The sequence below is a fragment of the Peromyscus eremicus genome, chromosome 13, assembly GCF_949786415.1.
Source record: "Peromyscus eremicus chromosome 13, PerEre_H2_v1, whole genome shotgun sequence".
Lineage (NCBI taxonomy): Eukaryota > Metazoa > Chordata > Mammalia > Rodentia > Cricetidae > Peromyscus > Peromyscus eremicus.
In genome coordinates, this window is record NC_081429.1 from 35,184,327 (window position 1) to 35,206,614 (window position 22,288).

Here is a 22,288-nt window from a genome sequence, read left to right on the forward strand (position 1 = left end):
GAGGCATAATCTGTTAATATTCAAAATGGACAAATCAGCCTGAAGCTACCCACCATATTTTGGAGGTAATAAGATATTAACAATGTTTTGAAACCATATTGATGTTTTTGACTGATAACTTTGTGTGTGTGTGTGTTTGTGTGTGTGTGTGTGCATGTTAGTGTTGGGGGAGGTGCACGTTTACATGGGTGCAGAAGTGTGGTGGTCAGAAGTAATTTCAGAGTTGTCTCTCCTCTCTTTCTCTCTCCCTCCCTCTCTCTTTCTCTCTCCTTCCTTCTGTTTTAGACAGGGTCTCTTATTGGACTTGGATCTCTCCAAGTAAGCAAAGCCAGGCTAATGCCCAGTATGCCCAGTGGTGTGCCTTTCTCTCCAGAGCTTGACTTCTTTATGTGGGTACTAGGAATCAAAGTCTGGTTCTCGTGCTTAAGGGCCAAACATTTTACCAACTAAGCTACCTCCTCAGACATATTTCTTTTTTTTTTTTTTTTTTTTTTTTTTTGGTTTTTCGAGACAGGGTTTCTCTGTGTAGCTTTGTGCCTCTCCTGGAACTCACTTGGTAGCCCAGGCTGGCCTCGAACTCACAGAGATCTGCCTGGCTTTGCCTCCCGAGTGCTGGGATTAAAGGCATGCGCCACCACCGCCCGGCTCTCAGACATATTTCTAACTCTAAGTGGCGTTAAGTTTTTCCTAGAGCAGTGGTTCTCAACCTTCCTAATGCTGCAACCCTTTAATACAGTTCCTCATGTTGTGGTGACCCTCAACCATAAGATTATTTTGTTTCTACTTCATAACTGTAAGTTTGCTACTGTTTATGAATCAAATGTAAATATCTGATAAGCGGGATATCTGATATGCGACCCCCAAAGGGGTAGAGACCAGGGGTTGAGAACTGCTGTCTTAGATTATCAACAGAGCGATGGCTTACTAACGTGCTTCTGTCAAGTCTTGTCCAAAGGTCAATTTTACAGCCAAGCCCAGACCCTGATCTGCATGGCTTATTTCCTTCTTAGTTTATTTTGGTTTCCCCTCTGGACAATACATAAGCATCTCACATAGTAATTGCATTTATTTATTTGTGTGCTTGTTGCCATGCACACACACACACACACACACACACACACACACACACACACACACACACACTGGGACCATAGAAGCTAGATCTTCCTTTTTTGTTTCCTTTTCTACTGTATTCCTAGCATCAAGAATGGAATCTGGTCTGTACTCTGTGGAGAGGGCAGCTGTTTGAGTTGTTATCATTAGAAGAGATCAAGATGGCTTGTGTTTCTTGATGGCGAAATAAGATTTTCCCAGTAAGACAATAAGTGATAAAGCCAAAGTATGTTGAGAAATCATCATCTAAAGATTATAGCAACTTTACACATAAAGAAGTAAACCAAGGGTCTAGAAAGAAGGCTGTGCTGCTAAGAGTACTTGTTGCTTACACATGAAGCCTGGGGTTCAGACCCCAGCACTCATGTGAAAGCCGGGTGTGATGTCCTACATGACTGTAACCCCAGCACCAAGATGGGTGGAGACAGGAAGGTGCTAGGATTTGCTGTTATCAGTTGGAACCTGAGCTCCAGGTTTAACAAGAGCCTCTGTCTGAAAGGAACAAGATAGAAAGAGATAAGGAGGGCACCAGATGAACTCCTCTGGGTCCTTGGTGGGCATAGGCACATACAACCACACACAAATTTGTGCATAGGCCCCCCAACACACACACACACACACACACACACACACACACACACACACACACACTCACTCACGATGAACCCACGGGACTCAGATTTCAATGCATGTTCCATTGTGTTTATCACATGTGTCTTCTGCCCATAATAGCCAGACCAGGTGCTTATTAGCTAGAGAAGGAGGCATGTGCCATGGAACGAGGTCCATTCAACCATTTGCAGTCCTCGGGCACTGAGACAATGGCTGAGTCAGGTGGGGTTGAATCTCCCCTTTCCAGTCTTTGGCTTGAAGATCAAGAAGCATTTTTGATAAATAGCTGAAGAACTAAAGAGTAAAGAACTCTAAAACAGAGTCTAAAATAGATCTACTGCGTCATCCCAGTAAGAAGAAGCAGTAACATCAAAGACAGTGAACGACACAGCATGGTCATCAGAAGGATGGCCATGGTTTCAGTTTCCAGACCCCCCTCCCTTTTTTATGGTTTGAGGTGGTATGAGAAGGATACAGAATCTTTTTGTGAGTCCATGAAGGATGACTTAAAAAGCAGTTAAGTTGAGAAAAAAAAATATTAGAGAATGAGAAGAAAATGACCCCTCCACATTAGAACTGCACCCAGAGTGGAAATGGAATGCTGTTAAGACTCACTGAGGATGGCAAAATCTAGGTCAAACGAAGTCTCCAAGAAAGTCTACTGGACATAAAGAGTGACCATAAGAGAAATTAGATACAGACAAGACAGAGAGCCTCTTTATACACCTGCATGGATCATGTATACCGATCCAACGAAATACCTAGTGCACAAAGCCAGAGCCACATGGAGTTGGACAGACACTAGTGAACAAGTTAATAGAGTTTTTACAACATGGCGTATTTGGGGCCTTAGTGTAACTCCTAGGTAGACTACGCAAATGTGAACCAACTGTTCTGATTCATGCTAGTGATGCCTGGGAAGATCCCAAAGTAGTTTCTTTAAAGATTTTAGACTATTACACTATATTTCACATTCATATTCCACTGTCAAGTTCACCAGAAGTTTCTTCATGTATGATTGTAGTTGGTATTTACAAAATGGATGTTAGCAATCCTGTTTAATAAATAAAGAAAGCTGAGGGACTAGAAAGATGGATCAGTTTATAAAATGCTTGCCACACAAGCATAAACAACTGAGTTTGGATCCCAGCACCCATGTCAAAACCAAATCGAATCCCAGCACTGGGGAGGCTAACAGGAAGATCTGGGGCTTGGGGCATTCAGTCTGACAAATCAGTGAGCTCCAGAGTCAGTGAGAGGTCCTGTGTCTCACAAAGGTGGAGAACCATTGAAGAAGATGTCAGTTCTGACCTCTATGCACACAGACATGCACGTGACCCTGCACACCTATGTGCATACACATGGACCAGCACTTGTATACAAATGAAGCAAATAAATTTAAGAGAGTTTAGTCATGACTATCTGGTTGTCAAACTACACTGATTCTCTGGACTGGGTGGCATGGTCTAGGTGGCTAATTTCTCACTTCAGAACTTGGGAAGGTTGTTTGGTTGGTTCAACTCCACACAAAGAGCTTTCAAGTGACTGATCTGGGAACATCTTGTCAGAGTGGCCCTCAGTCAAGTGGGAGAAGTTCCAGCGTGTTCCTCACTAGCAGGTGCAGTCAAATGAAAGTCAGCTTGCACTGTCACTTAATGAACAGCTCCAGGTTGCCACAGTCACACTGGTTTGAATTTTTAATTCCATCCCATAAAATAAGGCCATAAATCATACTAAGTTCCATTTTTGAGCTGCGTTTTCCAGAGCCATCTCAGAGGTAATTAAAGAGGAACTACATGCGTCTTTAAATCAGTTCCCTCAAGATACAGAGGAGCAACAAAAACTCTAGAATTCACTTCCCTTTCCTCTTACCTCCTGCCCCTCATTCATCCTGGCTATGACAAACTCTCGCCCCCAAGCCTTCATTCACAAAATTATTTATGAACCCTTAGCCATTGAGAAATATAAGCGGCGTGACAAAACGTAAGTCATATGAAAGTGTATGAAGTCTTACTTTAATGGAATCTGTCCGGTCGCAAGTTCACAGATTAATAAACAAAACCTGACTCCAATGTGATACCCAGACAAATGTAATACTCCAGAATCTCGTGGCTACACCCTGAGATCTGCAACTCAACCTAACTTGCCGGTTGCCAACGTTCTCCAAATAGAATAAATACATAAATAACAAACCCGAAAGAGTTTCCCTCAGCTCCTGGGAGCACTTTCACAGAATATACAAAGCAAACCAATTTGATTGTTTCCCAAGCACACAGGTGTTAAATACTCACGCTTGGCAGGAATAATTATTTGCTGTATTTCCCTGGTCTTTCTATTTTGCTGGATTTAATTTGTTTTCAATACTTAGAGGGAGCAAAGATAGAAAAATACACCCAAACAGCAGAAAAACCGTGACAGTCTATGAGAGATTTACCACAGTGCTTGTTATGAATATTGCTTAGGCGGCATAAAATTGAAAAATAGGAAGGTGGTTTCTGCCCCGGCTATTTCCTTCCCACTCTGAAGCACGTAGAAAAGCGAGAACCGGAAACAATGGAGGGTGACACGCTAGTGCCATGAATCACACATGAGCCTGGATCACAGTCTGCCGAAAGGAATATTTAGTGTCGTCTTCGTCCTTGCTCGCCAAGTTCTGTTGTTCTGTCCTAACGACAGGGGCACCGCTGCTGGAGAAAGGTTTGGGGTTGTCCTGGGGTCCTCCAGATTCAGGAAAGCAAGAGCAGGTGTGGTAGCCAGGGTGGGGGTGGATACCTGTGTGTGCTTCGGGCCGCAGTTCTCAGAACGGCCTCCATATTAACACGAACTGTAGGTTTTTGAAAGCTGTTCATGCCAAAAACAAAAACAAAAAAACAAAGAACAAAACAAACAAACAACAACAACAAACTCAAAAAAAATAACAACAAACAAAAAAGCAATTGAATCAGAATTTCTGCCAGGGGGGCCCTGGCCCTGTTCTTGTAAAGAGTATTCTCGGGGTTTCGGCTGGCCTGAGAATTGCTATTTGCAGGATGATTCCCATTGCTTGAACTATGACTGACAACTGGATGTCTGTGGAACCTGGCTTCAGGTGAGAATTTCAAAGGTGAAGCTAAGAGGCTCGATCTGAGATACAGTCACACTTGGTATGGCTTGCATTACCCTCAACACAGAACTGATATTTAATAATCAAAAATAAAATTCAGACATATCACATGGCAACGTGGATTTATGACTCCTAGAAAAAGCAGTTCTGGAGGTGTGGCCTAGACCTTAGTGCTGCCTGTTCTCCTGCGGCAGTCCTCATCACTCCCCTTTACAGAGCATCCCAGGCCCCTTCTCCTGCTGCTATCACCTCATGCTTCTTTGAACACCAGCAGGAACTTAGTTCTAAGACCCACTTTAGTAAGAAAGAAAAAGAAGCTTAGAAAGCGCCAACTGTTTCTTGCTCCTATTATTTCTTAAGCTCTGTCGTGCTTTCTCCAATCCCCATTTACCTAAGGCAAAGTTCCAGTGAAATTTGTTTTTGCAGATTGGTCTGTTAATATTTAATGATGTTTCTCTTTGAATTTTAAAGTAGTAATTAAATTGAACTGTTCACAAAGACCATATTAATTCCAATTTTAAAAATATGGATGAGAATACATCTTGCTCAAAACAAGAGCATGGTAAAAAGCGAACATTAATTCTGTAGGGTGAGCCTGGATATCTTTTATTAAATATTTATTTCAATAATTAGAAATATATTCAGACAAGAGTTGCCAGAGAAACATAAAATAAGTTCTCGGAAGAAATGTTTCCGTTCTCTAACTTTCTTGGCACCTTTGACTGCCACCTCTTCACTTCTGAGCTATTTCAAAACCTGCGGATGACCCTCTGATATATTATGGCTTTGTGTGAGAACTGACCTCTGCTTCCTTTATCTTCCGGGCCTATAATCACGGCTAGATAAGGACTTGGCATATGATTAGTACTTGCTGAATACTAATAGATGTCAAATAAAACTTCAAAGTAAAAGGCAGAAATAACTATCTTAAGAAGAAAAAAAAACAAAATCAACAAAAAGAAATAAAACCTTTGACTGATATGTGCAAACGATATGGTACTGAGCATGCTCTGTGCATGAAATTTACTGGAATATAACAAAAGCAAGCCAACAGGCCTGAGAATACCAGTCTGAGGTGAACATAAGCCTGCCCTGGAAAGAAGTAAATGCTCAGATCCATCTTGCCTACTGAAGTTCACCCTTGGCTTCCATGATAAAAGTTAAATTAAATCCTGTGGATTTCTACTCTCTCCCAGGCCCTGAAGCAGGGGAGAAGGATGCCATTGAGTTAGTGCAATCTTGGGCTCCACTGGCTTTGCATTACAGAGGAGATTTTACTCTAAAAGAAACTTTGTCCAATGTGTGCAAGCTTCAGCCAGCAAATGGCAGAGCTGAGTTTCCCTATCACCTAGGCTCTACACACACACACACACACACACACACACACACACACACACACACACCTGTATCTATGTATCTCCTCCTGTTGTGTCTCTTGTTCCTTTCTCTCTGAAGATTACTAACACGCTACATGAAAAGTCAGAGTCCAGGAAAGCATGATGGATTGGAGAAAATTCAGGTGCAGCACAACCTTGGAAATTCAGTCAATGACCCTGCAGACCAAAGCAGGGCAGAACAGGCAGAATTATATGTAGGTTGCCTCACAGTTCTGTGGCTCACCTCCTCCATATGTTCCTGCTTCCCAAGGAAAAGAACTAAAAAAAAAAAAACTCTAAAATTTAAAATATCATCAAAATGAGAGGCTAAATGTCAGAGACAGATCACAATGAGAAATTGTCTGGACTTTTATTAATTGCATTAATTATTCATCTGGGTCAGAAGGAGACCTTTGATCATTCGTTCAACAAATCTTTATCCAAAGTATTTTATGAGCCAAGAAGTTTCCTACGTTCATGGGAGGCATCTGTGGACCAAGTCCCTGTTTCCAAGCCTTGTGGTAGGGAGAGAAATCTAGATAAGACCAAAGCATTGTGTTTGATGTGCCAACTAGAAAGACCTTCTGTGGAGAAAAACACAGCAATAGATAAAGTTCAAGAGTGAGTACGGCAAAAACATTTCTTAGACAGTATCAGGGCATCATTAGTGATGGGATACGAGCTATACAGGGACAGAAGGAAGTAAGAAAGAGGCCCTTTCCTATAGGGGGCCTGACAAGCACAATCTCCCTGAGATATGAATATACTGGGTGTGTTTGAGCAATAAGGAGACTGGCCTGTCTAGGAAAATTAAAGAAAAGTGAGATCTAATCTCCACTAGGCTTAAGGTGACTAAGCCCCAACATCTACAGCCTTGTAGTAGAATAAGGATTTGGGCTTTATTACGAGATACATGGGTGCTACTACATAGCACCAAGCACAAGGGATAGGATCTGATGTATCTTGATTGATAGGTTCATGTTGCTTAGGTGAGGTATAAATGGTATGGAAACACAGTCTTTTTTAAGCTGAGAGACCTGTGAGGAGGCCATTGCAGTAGTCCACATGAGACATGCTGCTGGTGGTGACACAGATGGTATTGGAGTAAGTCCTGAGAGATGTATATATTTATTTTTCGAGTAATAATAAAACATATATCCCACGATATGTACCATTTTAATCATTCATAAGTCTACAACTGAGTAGCATTTAATACGTCACAGTGCTGTGTAACCATCGCATCTATCCACTCCCAACTTTTTTCCATCAGCCTTGTTATGGTTTGAATGTAAAATGCCACCACCTGCCCCCCCCTCCCCAGCTCATGTGTTTGAGAATTTGGTTTCTGGTTGGTGGTGCTATTTTGGAAGGTTGCAGAACCTTTAGGAGGTATGTCCCAGCTGAGGGAAGTGGGTCCCCAAGAGGAGGGGGCAGGCCTTGAGGTTTACAGCCAGTCCTGCATTCAACCTACTGCTTCCTAACCTCTGGAATAACGTAATGAGCCACCTCCCACCCCTGCCCCCATGACCTGTTACTACAATGCACTATATCCCCTCAAACTGCCGTACATAATAAATCTTTCCTCCCTCACATTACTTTAAGTACGTATTTTATCATAGCAACAAGAAAAGCACCAAACATGATCCCTAACAAATGCTCGAGACCTAATAAAAAGCAACTTTCTGTCTTGCTCCTGGCCATCACCATCTACTTTCTGTCTAGATGAATTTGTACATCTTAGATATTTCTTATAAGTAAAACCTCTCTCGTTCTCCTGTGTCTGGTTTATTTCACTAAACGAAGTGTTTTCAAGATCCATCCACGAGGTAGCAAGCATAAAAATTTCATTTCTTTTCATGGCTGAAAGGTGTTCCACTGGGCATAGGTGCCATATTTGTTTAGCCCGTTATTTGTTGACGGGCACTTGAGCTGTTTCTGTCTTTCAGCTATTGAAAATAACAGTGCTGTGATCTGGTGCACAAACACCTTTACCCTGTCTTTACTTTCAGTTTGTTGGGATTTATACTTGAGTCAGATTGCTGAACTCCATCATAGGTCTGCACTTAACTTTCAAGAAAATGCTACATTGGTTTCAATGGTAGCTGTAGCATTTTACACCCCTGTCTGCAAAAAAAAAAAAAAAAAAAAAAAAAAAAAAAAAAAAAAAAAAAAAAAAAAAAAAAAACCTTCACTTTCTCTTTCTTTTAATGTGGGCTCAACAGGATTTGTGGAAGGGTTGAATGTGAGACGTCGGAGACACAGCTTTGGAATAGCAAAAAGCTGTGCTACGCCATCTCTTTTGGACTGAACTATGAGAAGAAGGAGATGAAACAGAAGACTGGGAGCAAGTAGGTGGCCATGTCAAAAGCTGAACTTGTTTTGTAAAAGAACTTATGGTGCCTATTAAATAACCCATGGAAAATAACAAGTAGATAAGCAGGAGAGGCTGAGACTGAATGGAGGGGGGGATCTAAAATAGACATAAATATTCAGAGACAGCCTCTGTACCTTGAAGAGATGACCATAGAAGTAAAAGAGTATAAGAAAAATTATCAGTGGGGCTACAGAGATGCTCAGGCACTAAGAGCACTGGCTGCTCTTCCAGAGGACCTGTATGTGATGGTCAGTACTCACATGGTGGCTTACAACCCTCTGTAACTCCGGTCCCAGTGGATGGCATCCAATGTCCTCTTCTGGTCTCTGTGGGCATTGCCCGTACATGGTGCACAGTCCTGTATGCAGGTAAAACACTAATACTCATAAAATGAATAATATTTGAAGAAAAAGAGTCTGTATAATTAGTGCCCCAGGGGAATAGATGATTTCGAATAAAGTAAAAGGGTTATTTATAAAGACATTCCATAGTAGTGTGGGAAGGCAGCCACAAGAGACTCAGGGTGTAAGAGAGAATCTGTCTCCACTCCACTCCTCATGAACATGGGTTCTGGGGTTTGGAATAATGCTGGGACTCTCCAGGTTGTAAATGCATCACCCTCTTCCTTACCTTCCCATTCCCATGAAGCAGAGCAAGTAGATATGCGCCCACGGAAGTTCCCTGGATCTGATTGGAGTCTGCCTTGCCTGGGTGCAACTCCATCTTCGCTAAGCACTTCTCTAGCAACCCAATAAGGCTGCATTCTGCAGTACTAGAGGGAGGACTTCAGCATAGGAACTTTAGGAGGGCGAACATCAACCCACAGCAGTCACTGAGTCTATGGTACAATCCACCCAGCTTTCCTCCCAGGGCACAAACTAGTCAGAAAAGAGGCAAGAGGGGAGAGAGGCAGAAAGGGACAAACAATAGATTTTTCCCAGCACAAACCTAAGGAAAACCGCCAATTTAGAGGCCTGGATATAAGGAAAAAGTTCACGGGAACAAAAGAGAACGAGCCTGTGGTTCAGATGGAGGATCAAGAAAGAGATATCCAGGGAGAAATGGCAGTGGTCCACAGAGAGGGGACCCTCATAGAGGTTGTTTATAAGCTAGGAAAGGCGGTTTTTCACAAGCTCACCTTTCTTAGGGACTCGCATATTTCATTTGTAGCTGAAATCAATTAGGTGCCCACACTCACTTTAAGAACTACCTGTCCGATAGAAAAACTGTTGTCTGGAGACACTCAGTTTGAAGCCCAATGTGCCTCCTCAGGTAGACTGCAGGAGCCTGTTGGGGAGTTACAGGCAACTCGCACTGCACCATATAAAGCTCAGGAAAGCATGAGCAGATTAGCTATTAATCTTTCCAGCGCAATTTGGCTCACTGCCACAATACCTACCAAGTGAAAAATAAATGGTTTAGGATTAAGGATTGTCAACTAGTATATATAATCCCACAGGGGCAATTCTGCACTGGGTCTACTTGAAAATTTTTAATGAATATAATCAAGCCATAAAGAACAAAGAGACATGTTCATGGAGAACTCTTGCTGACCTCAAAGAAAGAATGCCCAATCTTTCTGCCTTTTGAGAACCCGGGGAAGGGAGGGGGGTCTTTGGAGGAGAGCAACTCACCCCAGTGGCGCTAATTAAAACCGAGTGACTAATACAGACATGGGTAGACAGAATGCATCACATACTTGGGTACTACCCAACTCAGAGCAAGTAGAGAAGTTTCTAGACGTTGTTTCTCTGTTGACTTAGGAAACCATGGAGAGAGCAAGGGTAAGCAGGGACTGTATTTTACCAGTGTGTTGTGGGGCACTGGGGCACAAGGCCCAGGCAGCTTCAGGGTCACTGGTTCTGGGCAAAAAGCCAAACTCAGAGGACGCTCAGGGGCTGCAAAGGGCTACAAACAGAGTCAGCAGGCAGCCGGAGGGCAAATACAGACGTCATGGTGTCAGGTCAAAGAGAGTGTAGAGACAAGAAGGCCACAGGGCACACACGCTATGTGGTCTGGCCCACAGGAGGTCAACTAGCCGGTGGACAGGCAGGCTGTACCAGCAGGAAGCCCATGCAGCAGCCCCAGGTGTGGAGGTCAAGCATAAGAGCCCCAGGAAATTTCAGACCCCAGCAAGGGGCTGGAATGCTGGAAGGCCACATCTACAGTAAATGGAAACACGCGCCCTTGGGAGGAGGTGGCCGCTATAGCAGTCTCCTGGCCTAGCTTTCCAGTCTGAACTGGGAGCAGTGTCAAACTCAGGCTCCAGATGGCCTTTTTCTAAGGGCCACCGGCAGGAACAGGTAATTGATAGCCGTTGAAGGTGAGATAGCAGATTCTCCTGGCCACACTGCGTCTGGACTTGAGGAAAAGCTGGGCAGAAGGTACTCAATGCTGATAAGGCAACCTCTGATTCCTGCTTGGACTATTATTGTTAATATTATGATCTTTACTAATTTATCAAGTGCTTACTGTACAACGTAGTTACATTACTCGTCTTATTTAATGTTCTAAAGTGAGTTGCTCATACTATTAGAGACTTGAATCTAAGAATGTGGAAAGTTTCCCAAAATTACATGACTGGTAAAAGGCAGAAAGAAGATTTGATTCCACTCTTGTTAGTTTTGTTTTGTTAGTGTCTGGTGGCCAGGGCTGGCTTCATGCACTTGTGGCTTAGACAGTCCCAGAAGGCTTTCCTGTGAGAAAGAGTCAATGTTCTGCTTTTATGATCTTGAATTTTTTTTTAAAGTTTTCTATTAAAAGAATCCCCTCCAGTTTGCACAGGGTCTCACAGTTTATGTACCTGGGGCTGCTCAGACCCTATTCTTTCCAACTTCCTTTTATTCTCAACATGGCTTTCTCAGCTGGCTTTCTTATAGAACCCAGGATCATTATCCCAGGGGTGGTCCCACCTACAATGGGCTGGGCCCTCTCATATCCATCACTAATTAAGAAAATGCTCTACAGACTTGCCTACAACTCCATCTTATGGAGGCATTTTCTCAATCAAGGTTTCCTCCTCTCGGATGAGTATAGTTTGTGTCAATTTAACATAAATCTACTCAGCACAGAATGCTAACATCATCAGTTCCTGCCTTAACGAAAATGTCCATTGTCTTGGAAAAAATCTCTAGCAGGTGGATACAGTAATAGAGCAGCCCAGAGCTCATTGGCAATGCTGTGGGTTCTGGGCAATAGGATATATGCCTCTTCCTTGCCAGCATGAAAACACCAAAAGCTCTCTCTGATTGAACCCACCATTCTTTCTCCCAATCCTCCTTCAGTTCCCCCAAAACATCAAAGGGAGGAATGCAAGCATCACATAGCATCCCAACAAGAAAAGAAACCCAGTAACTGTAGGGTCAACATTAGAGGAAACCAAAACATTCCTTACAGTGGTATTTCTTTCTCAAGACCAAGACAAGCAGGTAGACTAAACAGAGACTAGCCTAGATGTATAGTTAAGGCATGAAACCATTGATCTCAGTGGCAAATTCTGACTGTGGGCAGGGCACACTACCATTGCTTGTGCAGTATTTTCCTTCCCTGTCTGTTACAGGCACATAATGGAGCAGAAAATCGAGGCAATTCTTGAGTTAATTTGTGGCATAAACTCATTTGCCAGATAAATCAAGAAAAAGGGCATCACCATTGAGATGGAATTATTATCTCCATGATATTATTCAGCAAAACTTGCTTTTGGTCCTCCTGATTGCCTTTTTTTCTTAGTCGTGTTTAACAGAATTTTATTTTAGATCTGTTGCAGATTTATAGGAAACTAAAGGAGATATTCCAGCACTCCCATAGTCTCCCTGGCCATGGCTGTCACTGTTATACCCATCTTAGCTTACAATGGTAACATTTGTTATTAAATGAGCCTCCCTGTTGATCTGTTCCTGTTAAAGATCATGCCTTACTCTTTCTCAAGCATTTCCAAGCCTCCCTTTTGTATTCCAGGATCTCACCCAGGGTAACACCCAGGTAATTATGACTTCTTAAGTGTCTGTTGTCTACAATAGTTGCCCAGACATTCTTCTTTTTGGTGACCCTGATAGTTTTGAGGAGAACCAACCAGGTGGGTGTATTTCTGAGGCCCCTTTACGGGGATTTTTCTGAGTTTTCTCCCATCTTTGAAGTGGTTTTAGCTGGGTAGAGGTGGGACATGTCTTTTATCCCAGCACTCAGGAAGCAGAGGCAGGCAGATCTCTATGGGTTTAAGGCCAGCCTGGTCTACAGAGTGAGTTCCAGGACAGCCAAGGCTACACAGAGAAACCCTGTCTCAAAAAACAAAACAAAATGGCATTTTTAATTTGGAGGAGAAACACCACGTTCCCCGCCCCCCCCCCCCCATGTCTGGTCAGGTACATACCATCAACATGCTTACTCCAGCAGAGTCTAACTATAATGCTCTGACTAAAGCAGTACTTATCAGCTTCCTCTAATGCAAAGATCTTGTGTTTCTCCCTTCCACACCTGATTCTGGCAGTGAGTCCTCAAACACATCTCAGCATTAAAGACTGACAATTATTATTGACTTGCCCTTTAGTTCTGGAAATCTTCTTAAATTATCATGCTTAGGACTTGTATACCTTCTCTTCTACTTATTAACTTATTCAATAAGTACTATGCATCATACATAGCCACAAACTTTGTGTTTAGAGTCATAATCCAATATTACTTCAATTTCTTTTTGTTCAAATGTTTCTAGTTTTGGTCATTGGTCACTAACTTGGTTGGTTCTTATGTCCCGTTGATATACTCTTATTGTGTGTTTATTAGGTGTGTTTAGGCGTTATCATTTTCTTGTTTTCTGGCACTAATGATGCTCCAAGCTAAGCTTGTATGTTTCTTGCTTCATACAAGGCCATTTTCCAAAAGAACCCTGGTTTATTTTGTTAGAGAATAGTGTTAGAGATCAACAGCTTGATAGTGGCTGTGTTCATCAATACTCAGCCATCTTGTCTATATGCCTTCTTGGCTAAGAGAGAAAGGAGATATATGTTTGCATATTGATCTGTGTATACAAATGCATATAGCACACACACACACACACACACACACACACACACACGTAAATACTTTTCCATAGTCATATATAGCTATATTAGTCATTTGCTTCTCTTGTATCTACATAAACAAAGAAATAGGATTATATAGGCCTTCTATGCTAAGTTTATGGTACCCTAAAGTCACTTTTGAAGCAACTCCTTGTACCAGACTCTGGAACAACAATCCTTGCTTGAAAAGCTTCTAGTGTAAAGATGAACATGTTCATGCATATAATTGTAGGAGATGCAGCAACTTGACAATATATTCATTAATTAAATTTGTTCTTTAACTTTCATACCTGTATAGAATGCATTCTGATTACTTCTGCCCCTGCCTTTGCCTGTCTACCTCCCCACCTTGGCTTCCCCAGCCCTACTAGTCTCTTTCCCACATTCATGTCCCTCTCTGTTTGTGTCGCTCTGGATTTGAGCAGGGCCTTCTTTGTGATCTTGGTACTGCAATATTTACTGGAGCCTGGTGGGTTCACCAGTGAGTATACAACTGGAGACAATGGCTCCCCTTCTCCCAGCATTCATCAGTAGCCAACAGTTCAGCAGTAAGGAAGAGGGTCCTGTGAGCCTCTCCCACATCCATGACTGTTGAAAGTGTATGTCCTGTGCAGGTCCAGAGCAAGTAGTCAGAGCTGTTGTGAGTCCATGGCTATACATGGCTATAGTGACTATATGACATCAAGAGGGTAAGTTTTGGATGCCCCTCTCTATATCAACTCTTACATTTTTTTCCTCTCTTCTTTCTCAATGTTCCCCGAGTCTTAGAGTCCCATAAATGAGTTGTTTGAGGTAGAACCCTCATCTGAGCCCAATATTGAGAGAAATTACAGATTGTTGGAAAAAGTGCACTGAGGAGTCACTTACATCAACCTGAGAAGTGAGCAGATAGCATGTCTAAACTAATATCTCAAATGTTTCCAAAGGAAAAATAAGGATTAATTCAAGAGGATTGGAAATTATGTTTGTGACACAGAATAGCATGCACAAAGTCATGAAAGTGGGACTGGGCCAGAGCCTATAGACAGCTGTCCATTTTAAAGAATAAATGTTTAAACAGGAAGTGTATTATGGATAGGGAAAGAGACAGAAGTTAGGTGACAGGGAAGGGTGCATGAATAGATGAGGCAGAGGGAACAGGAAGTCTTTCCGGATGTGCACAGAGGTGACAGAGACAGCTGATGCCAGATTAAGTATGCATAAGGTCAAACAAGGCACACCATCTCCAGACTCCCAGGTCCTGAGTTGGAGGCTCCATAAGCCTTATAGCCATGAACTGTCTTCTTCACAGTCATTGCTAGTAACTTCTTGCTATGGGGCTGATAGGGATGAAGACACTGGCAGATTTACCTAGCCCTTTTATAAGGCAAGTATCATCTCACTTAACCCTAAAGAGTCAGGCATTGTGATGAATGCCTGTGATGAATTTAGGAAGTGAAAAACTGAGACTCAGGACATAGGTACCAAGCATGGAGTCACATAACTGAGACACAAATGGTGTGATTGTGGACTCTGTCTGATTCTTCATATTGCTTTCTCTAACCATCATTTGGAATAAGGGAGCCTTGGGCTTCTCAGGACCTAAGTTATCCTTATTGAATTATATCCTAAATAGAAAAGGGATCTGTTGGGGTGGGAGTTCCACCTCAACCCCTGGCACCCTGGCATCCCTATACCCAAAGAGTCTGGAATGTTTGGAAGGAGTCTGGTGGAAGATCCACCTCAACTCCCCTCCCCATCTCTTTCCCTAAACCCACCCCTTCAAAGCCCACCAAACACAGCCCCTCCCCCAGAGAAGCTCAAGTCCACACACACAGGGTAATAAGTGACATCCCTGAAAACAGACAAGTGGTTCTTCTGGTCTCGAATCCCTGTCTCATCTCTTCAGGCCGGAGAATTGCCCGAGAGTGCTTTACCCATTAAACCTGGGCTTTCCAATTTGGTCTGACTTGGTTTGCTCCATCGGCGGAGAGGCCTTCAAGAGGCCTAAAGCTTGTCAGGATCAGAAAGTTCCAGGCTTGATCTCTTATTGCTCAGGAAAAAAAAATGTTTTGGAGGCCTCACTGCTGTATACTGATTTAAGAACAATGGCTTTTGGGGAGTAATAATGAAGCCAGAGTTGGGGTGTGTTTTCCCTGAGATAGGTTTACCTTAACCAAATGTCTTTATAAAATATTCGCACTAAACCATTTCCTTTCTTCATAATGAGGAGAAATGGGCAGATAAATCAGTTGGGAGCCTGTAACCCAGTCCTCAGAGGTGATGTGTCAGCTCGGTCTCTCCCTCTTCGTTCACTGAGATGGATGACAGGCCAGCAGATCCAGTCATCCATCATGGGTCCCTGCAGTGAGTTCTGGAGAAGAGCGAGGGAAGTTTCCAGTTCACAAACACAGTCTTTGCACAGTAGTGGGGAAAGGCCAAAGAGCAGCAAGGAGAAGAGTGAAACCTCCAATCAGCCTCATGCTTTGAGGGGTCAAGTCTTTATGTGGCACCCTAAAGACCCAGACAGAAAGGCTAGCATCACTCTCTCCTCTTCGGCGAGCTGAGTTATTTGGCAAATTCACAAGGATTAAGTCTGAACTCAATTACTCTGCATAGCAATAAGCAGAAGGAAGAATATGAAGCCCTCGCCGAATGCAGACTATAAACGAAGGTGCAAGGAAAGTCCGTTCACTAATAAAGCCGGTTTTGGCTGGTTGAACATGCACTTCCTTTGTGATTAATAAAAGCAGAAATATAATCCCATTGCCTGTGCTGTATAGAGACTCCTGTTTAGAAATAGGGCTTATGGGCTTCAAACTCACTTCACATTTATTTAAACATATTAAAAGCCCTACCACATTCCCCCTTAGAAAAGAATTTAAGATAGATATGACTCCTATAATTCCTGTCTAGGCCACCATGACAAAGAAAGCCAGTTTACCTTGACAAGTTCATTCTTACCACCCAGAGTGCTTATGAGTACTGTGTGTGTAGAGTTTGTGTACTGATCATATATAAATGTTAAATAATTTAAGTGGCCACTTATCTCAAATTCGCATGTTCTTAACCTCCACATAGAACAAGAAGGGAAAGTTAAGAGCTATGGGGCAGTGATGTTTCTCCCTAAGTGAGCAAAAAGATGGCAGGGCAGAGTAAACACAATAAATGCATCACCAGGGAGCACGTACCACACTAAGGAAACCCAGTACAGTTCACAAACACTTCCTTGGCTCAAAAAGATAAAGGGGGTTTCTTGTTTTTGTTTTTAATTTTCATATCACCAAAATTAATGGTGATATGGGCCGCAAAGCAAGTTCAGGGTCAGGAATCCAGATAAGTCCATTTACTGTCATAGGGGTAGACATAAGTTACGCTGCAGCTTCTAACCTGACTGCCCTTGATTTAATAAGGTCCCATACACGCTTCCTCCCGTGCACTCAGCTCGCACTTGCCTGCTTGAGAGTCCAGGCAATTAGCGATAAAGGGGAGGTGGAAGGCTGGCTGCATTCCAAACACATCTGGGGAAGGGGAAAGGTCTTCCACCTCAGGATGTAACCAGGCAGAGGGATGACCACCAGAGTGAAGAATGAAAAATGGCCCTGATTTATAGACTTGTGGTAAACTAATTTAGAAAGTTAAGGCGCGTCGTCTTGAAAAGCTGCGTCGCTTCATCTCCGAAGGTTAAGTTGGGGAGTTTAAGAAAGAGATTTCTGGCATTTCCAGTGAACTAAATCAGAAGGTGTTTCATAATTCTGTATCCATCAACTGTGCAACGGAGAAACTTTTGCTTTTCTGAAACACATAAAGCACCCAGCTCTGCCCGCTGTCATATCTGCCTGCTTTTGTATTAAGAACCAAGTGTCTAGATGGACCCTAGGACCTCCAGTTTCTACTACTTGGACTTATCAGAGATGAACTTGGGCCAAGCACTTGTGTAAGATTATGTGATTCTAATATTCTGGCAAAGATGCCATTGTCTGACTTCTTTCTTTCACGTCAACATATTCTGACGTAGCGGTTCTCTAAGGGGGAACCGATTCTGTCGTTAGAATGGCACAGAGAGCGCTTGGCTCTCTTTCAGCCATGCATTTGTTCATCATGTTCAGGGCCATATGGAATCTAATGAGAGTGTACGATGGTGATTCATTTCCCAGGTGTCATAGGCTGCAAGTCGGTGTTCGCCAAAACTCGTATGCAGAAATGAAATCCCCGAGGTAGGTCTGTGGGAGGTGATTAGATCATGGCGATGGAGCCCTCCCCAAGGTCTGTGTGACCTTATAAAAGAGACACCTCTCCCCAGGAAAGTACATTTTTTTCCTTCTGCAAAAGGACACAATGACCGAATTGCCTTCTATGAGCCAGGAAGTGAGCCTTCACAAAAATCAAACCTGTCAGGCTTTAGTGTTGGACATTTTGGGCCCAGGAGTTGAGAAATAATGTATTTCTTTATTTGTAAGCTGCATAGTCATGATTGCCACAGCAGTCCCAACGGGCTAAGATGCTGGTATGAGACAAGAAGGGCCCGTTGCTCTTTCCTGCTGCATTTATTCACAAGGGAATTTGGCTTCTTCCTCATGCTGTTTTTACATTCCTGTAAGGGAAACCCCACGCTGAGCCTAGCTCAAGATCTTTAAACACCACCCCTTCACTGATGAATGGGTCTACAGGCATTTTAGAACAGACCTCTCTCTCTTATATAGAGGGTTCCTTCCTCCCTCTGCCCTCTGGATCACCATAGCTAACTCCATTCAGCACCTTTTGCTTCAAGTAAGATAGTTTGGTTTCGTTCTGCCTCTTCTGAGCCAAGCTTAAATACTGGACACATCTGTCACTCACTCCATGGGGTCTGCTATTTTTCCATATCTCCATCTTTACCAAATGGCAACCCTTACTCCAGCTTCCTTCTACAGAAAAAGCCAGAGACAGTAGCAGAGTTTGGCCATTCATGACAAATGCTTACTTCTTTTCTTCTCTCTCTCTCTCTCTCTCTCTCTCTCTCTCTCTCTCTCTCTCTCTCTCTCTCCCTCTCTCTCTCTCTCTCTCTCTTTCTTCTTCTTCTTCTTCTTCTTCTTCTTCTTCTTCTTCTTCTCTCTCTCTCTCTCTCTCTCTCTCTCTCTCTCTCTCTTTCTTTCTCTTCCTCCTCCTCCTCCTCCTCCTTCTTTTTTGGTTTTGGTTTTTTGAGATAAGGTTTCTCTGTGTAACCTTGGCTATCCCGAAACTTGCTTTGTAGACTAGGCTGGCCTTGAACACAGATCCACCTGCCTCTAACCCCCAAGTGCTGGGATCTTAAGTGTGCACTACCATCACCAGCACAAATGATTATTTCTAAGCAGTTCAAACAGAAAAAAAAATTCATTAACTAGTAGGTTGGAATGCTAGAATACCAAAACAACGAAGGAAGCTAATTAATCAGAACCTGGGGTCAACAGCTCCCCTGTATTTAAAGGCCAACTTTTTCCCTTATAGTTTTTCATTCTAGAGGCCATAGTCATTTTCTCTCCATTGTTCTGTATTGTGTAGGGACTATGGCAGACATAATGCATGAGTTTTATCCTTAAGGGCTCAGCCACTTACAAGACACATTTCAACTCTGCAGCTCTTCACAGGGTTCAGAAATCCTTGTGAAGCTTGGAAGTGGTGTCCTGAACCAGCAGTCCCTGCTCCTTGAGAAGCTGAATTGGGAGGATCATTGAGGCCACGAGTTCAGGATCGGCTTAGATGACACAACGAGACCCTATATAAATAAATAACCACCACCAACAAAACACATCTCCTTATGAAATAATACATTGATGTGGGCAGTTTTCATATCAGCCTTGGGTTTATATAGTATGAAAGGGAAGCGTTTCCAGAATGAGAGGGCATTTGAAAACATTGGCATGTGCAACTTTACCCCCACAGTAGCATTAATACACTGACACTTGGAACTTATTCCTACTAAAGGATTCTAAGGAACCTAATTGCAGTCAGCTACACTTGGGAGGGCATAACCAGCTGAAAATTTCTCCAAGTCTCCACCCACTAACACTACATTCATAAAAGGATACCTTAAAATCCTTTGTAGGGTTTGCCGTCTTTGAGAAATAAACTCACAATGTGGCCCAGGCAAGCCTCAAATTCATTAGCAATCTTCCTGCCTCAGCCTCCCCAGGAGATGGGCTGTATGTGTGTACTGCCATGCTTGTTATTACTTTCACTTTATAAATGAATTGCATGATGCCTACCCTTCACAACTTGGAAGTTCTTGTAAGTCAATTTTTTCAGATTTGGGTGTTTGTGTGTGTGCATGTGTGAGTGTATGTATGTATGTGTGTGTAATGTGCATGTGCGTGTGTTTATGTATGTGGGTACATGCAGGTGCACATGTGCATACAAGCATGAACGCAAGGGCATGGAAGAGAGAGGAACACTGTGAGTGATGGTTTCTCAGACACCATGTACCTTTCTCTTTCCTTTTCCTTCTTTTCTTTGCAGTCAAGACCTTTCACTGGACCTGAACTCCCTTAGTAGGGCCCCAGGGATCCACCTGCCTCTGCCTCCTCAGTGTTGGGATTAAAAACATACACTACCATGCCCAGCTTTTCTTGATTTAGGATCTGGGGGGCGTAAAACTAAGGTGCTAGTGCTCACCATGCAAGCACATTACCAACTGAACCTTCTCCCCAGCCCCTAATCTATATTTTTAAAGATATATAAAAATGCTCTAAAAGTAAGGGTGATGATATATGAGAAAAGAAACTGATCACTGCACTTGTTCCATTTATTTGAGTAAAGATAAAAACACAATTGACAAATAAACTTAAGCACACAAAATAGGGAATTAACTTTTAAAGATAATGGATCATTTTATGGACCCCAAGATAAGTGTGTGTGTGGTGTGTGTGTGTGTGTGTGTGTGTGTGTGTGTGAGAGAGAGAGAGAGAGAAAGAGAGAGAGAGACAGACAGACAGACAGACAGACACACAGACAGACAGACACAGACACACAGACACAGACAGACAGACAGAGACTTAATATAGAAGCTCCTATTGCAGTCATGTGGAGGGCTAAGTGTAGAATGCTCCACAGACAACCTAATGGGTAGCTACTAGACCAGTCTATTTCAGCCAATATTTATTAATCGCTTTTTTATGTACAGGGCATTACACCACTCAAATTTTCGTGCTTGCCAATCTTCACGCTTCATCATAACTCTTAAATGAGTCAACTCCTTTTAAACTTGGTGTACCACTGAAAAATACACTGATGGCATATTAAGTTTGATCTGCAGCATTCTCTGCAACCATAAAACAAAATGTTGAGTTATAAAACTGTGGAAATGAGCACTTCTCTTCCCATGGTTCTTAGTAACCATCAATTACAGTCAGTAAGAGGAGGGGGTTGAAGTTCACAAAATAACTATTATCTAATGACAGAGTTGTCCCCGGGATATTAAGGAAATGATTCTATCGCCTTGAGTCAGATTAAACCACATTGGTAAGAAAAACCTTCAGTAGAGAAATCTGCCTGAGATCTTTCCAGATAATAAAGACTTAGATAAGTTCATGAGTCACACAGGTAATGAGATCAGTCTGGATGCTGTGTGCTGTGCCCTGAATATAGCAATGGTCTCCCCTGCCTCTAGGTCTTAGCTGAACATTTGCCTCAACCTCAAACTTTTTTTCCTTTCTTTTTTTTATTATTAAGAAAATTTTTTTTATTCATTTTACACACCAATTAAAGATCCCCCTCTTCCCTCCCCCCAGGGCCTCCCCCTCCCAACCCCCCCACTCCCACCCACAAGAAGGCAAGGCCTCCCAGGGGGAGGTACATTTAGTAGAGGCAGGTCCAAGCCCTCCCCTGCCTCAAGGCTGCATGATGTGTCCCATCATAGGTAGTGGGCTCCACAAAGCCTGCTCATGCACCAGAGATGGATTCTTGGGAAACCTCAAACTTTTTGCTTACAATCCCCAACTGAAATACTAAATTCTACCCTCCCTTAGAGTCCTGCCCAAAAAAATCCTCCAACTAGCCATTTTCTTACATTTGCTTATTTGCTTAAGATATTTGTATACATTATTTTTTGCTTTTTCAGATTATATTCACATGATATTCTCTCCAGATACTAGATGCTGATCTTGGGGAAGATAAATGTCATTAAATTTTCCCCATTTATCCCATCAGTCATTAAATGAGTATTTTTAAGTGTCCATATTCACCATGCTCAGCGTTATAGAGACATAAAAATAAATAAGACTATATTTTATTCTGTGAAAATTTACAGCACAGGGAATAAAATATAGGCAGGAAAATAAATATAATACGAAGTAAGCACAAATGATGTTAAAGAAGTAACATGTTAAAGATGAAATATTTAGAAAGTTCTGAAACGGCAGAGATTGCTCCCATAGCCAGGGACAGGGCTGTGGCTTAAAGTTAAGGAGTGGGGGAAATGAGATGTCGTCCAACAGGACAAGTTTTGAAACTGTCCTGTTGTCTTCTAAGGATGGATAGGAACTGCTGTGTGTGGTAGGAACTCCTGAAGGAGAAGCTGTATGAGTAAACAGGCAACCAGGGGGAAGAACGTCAATTTGAGTGATTCAAGCAATCACTGAAGAGATACAAAGAATGCTGAAATTGTAGCAGAGAAACCCTGCCATTCTGAGGTAGCCAGAGTCCTGCCAATCATACG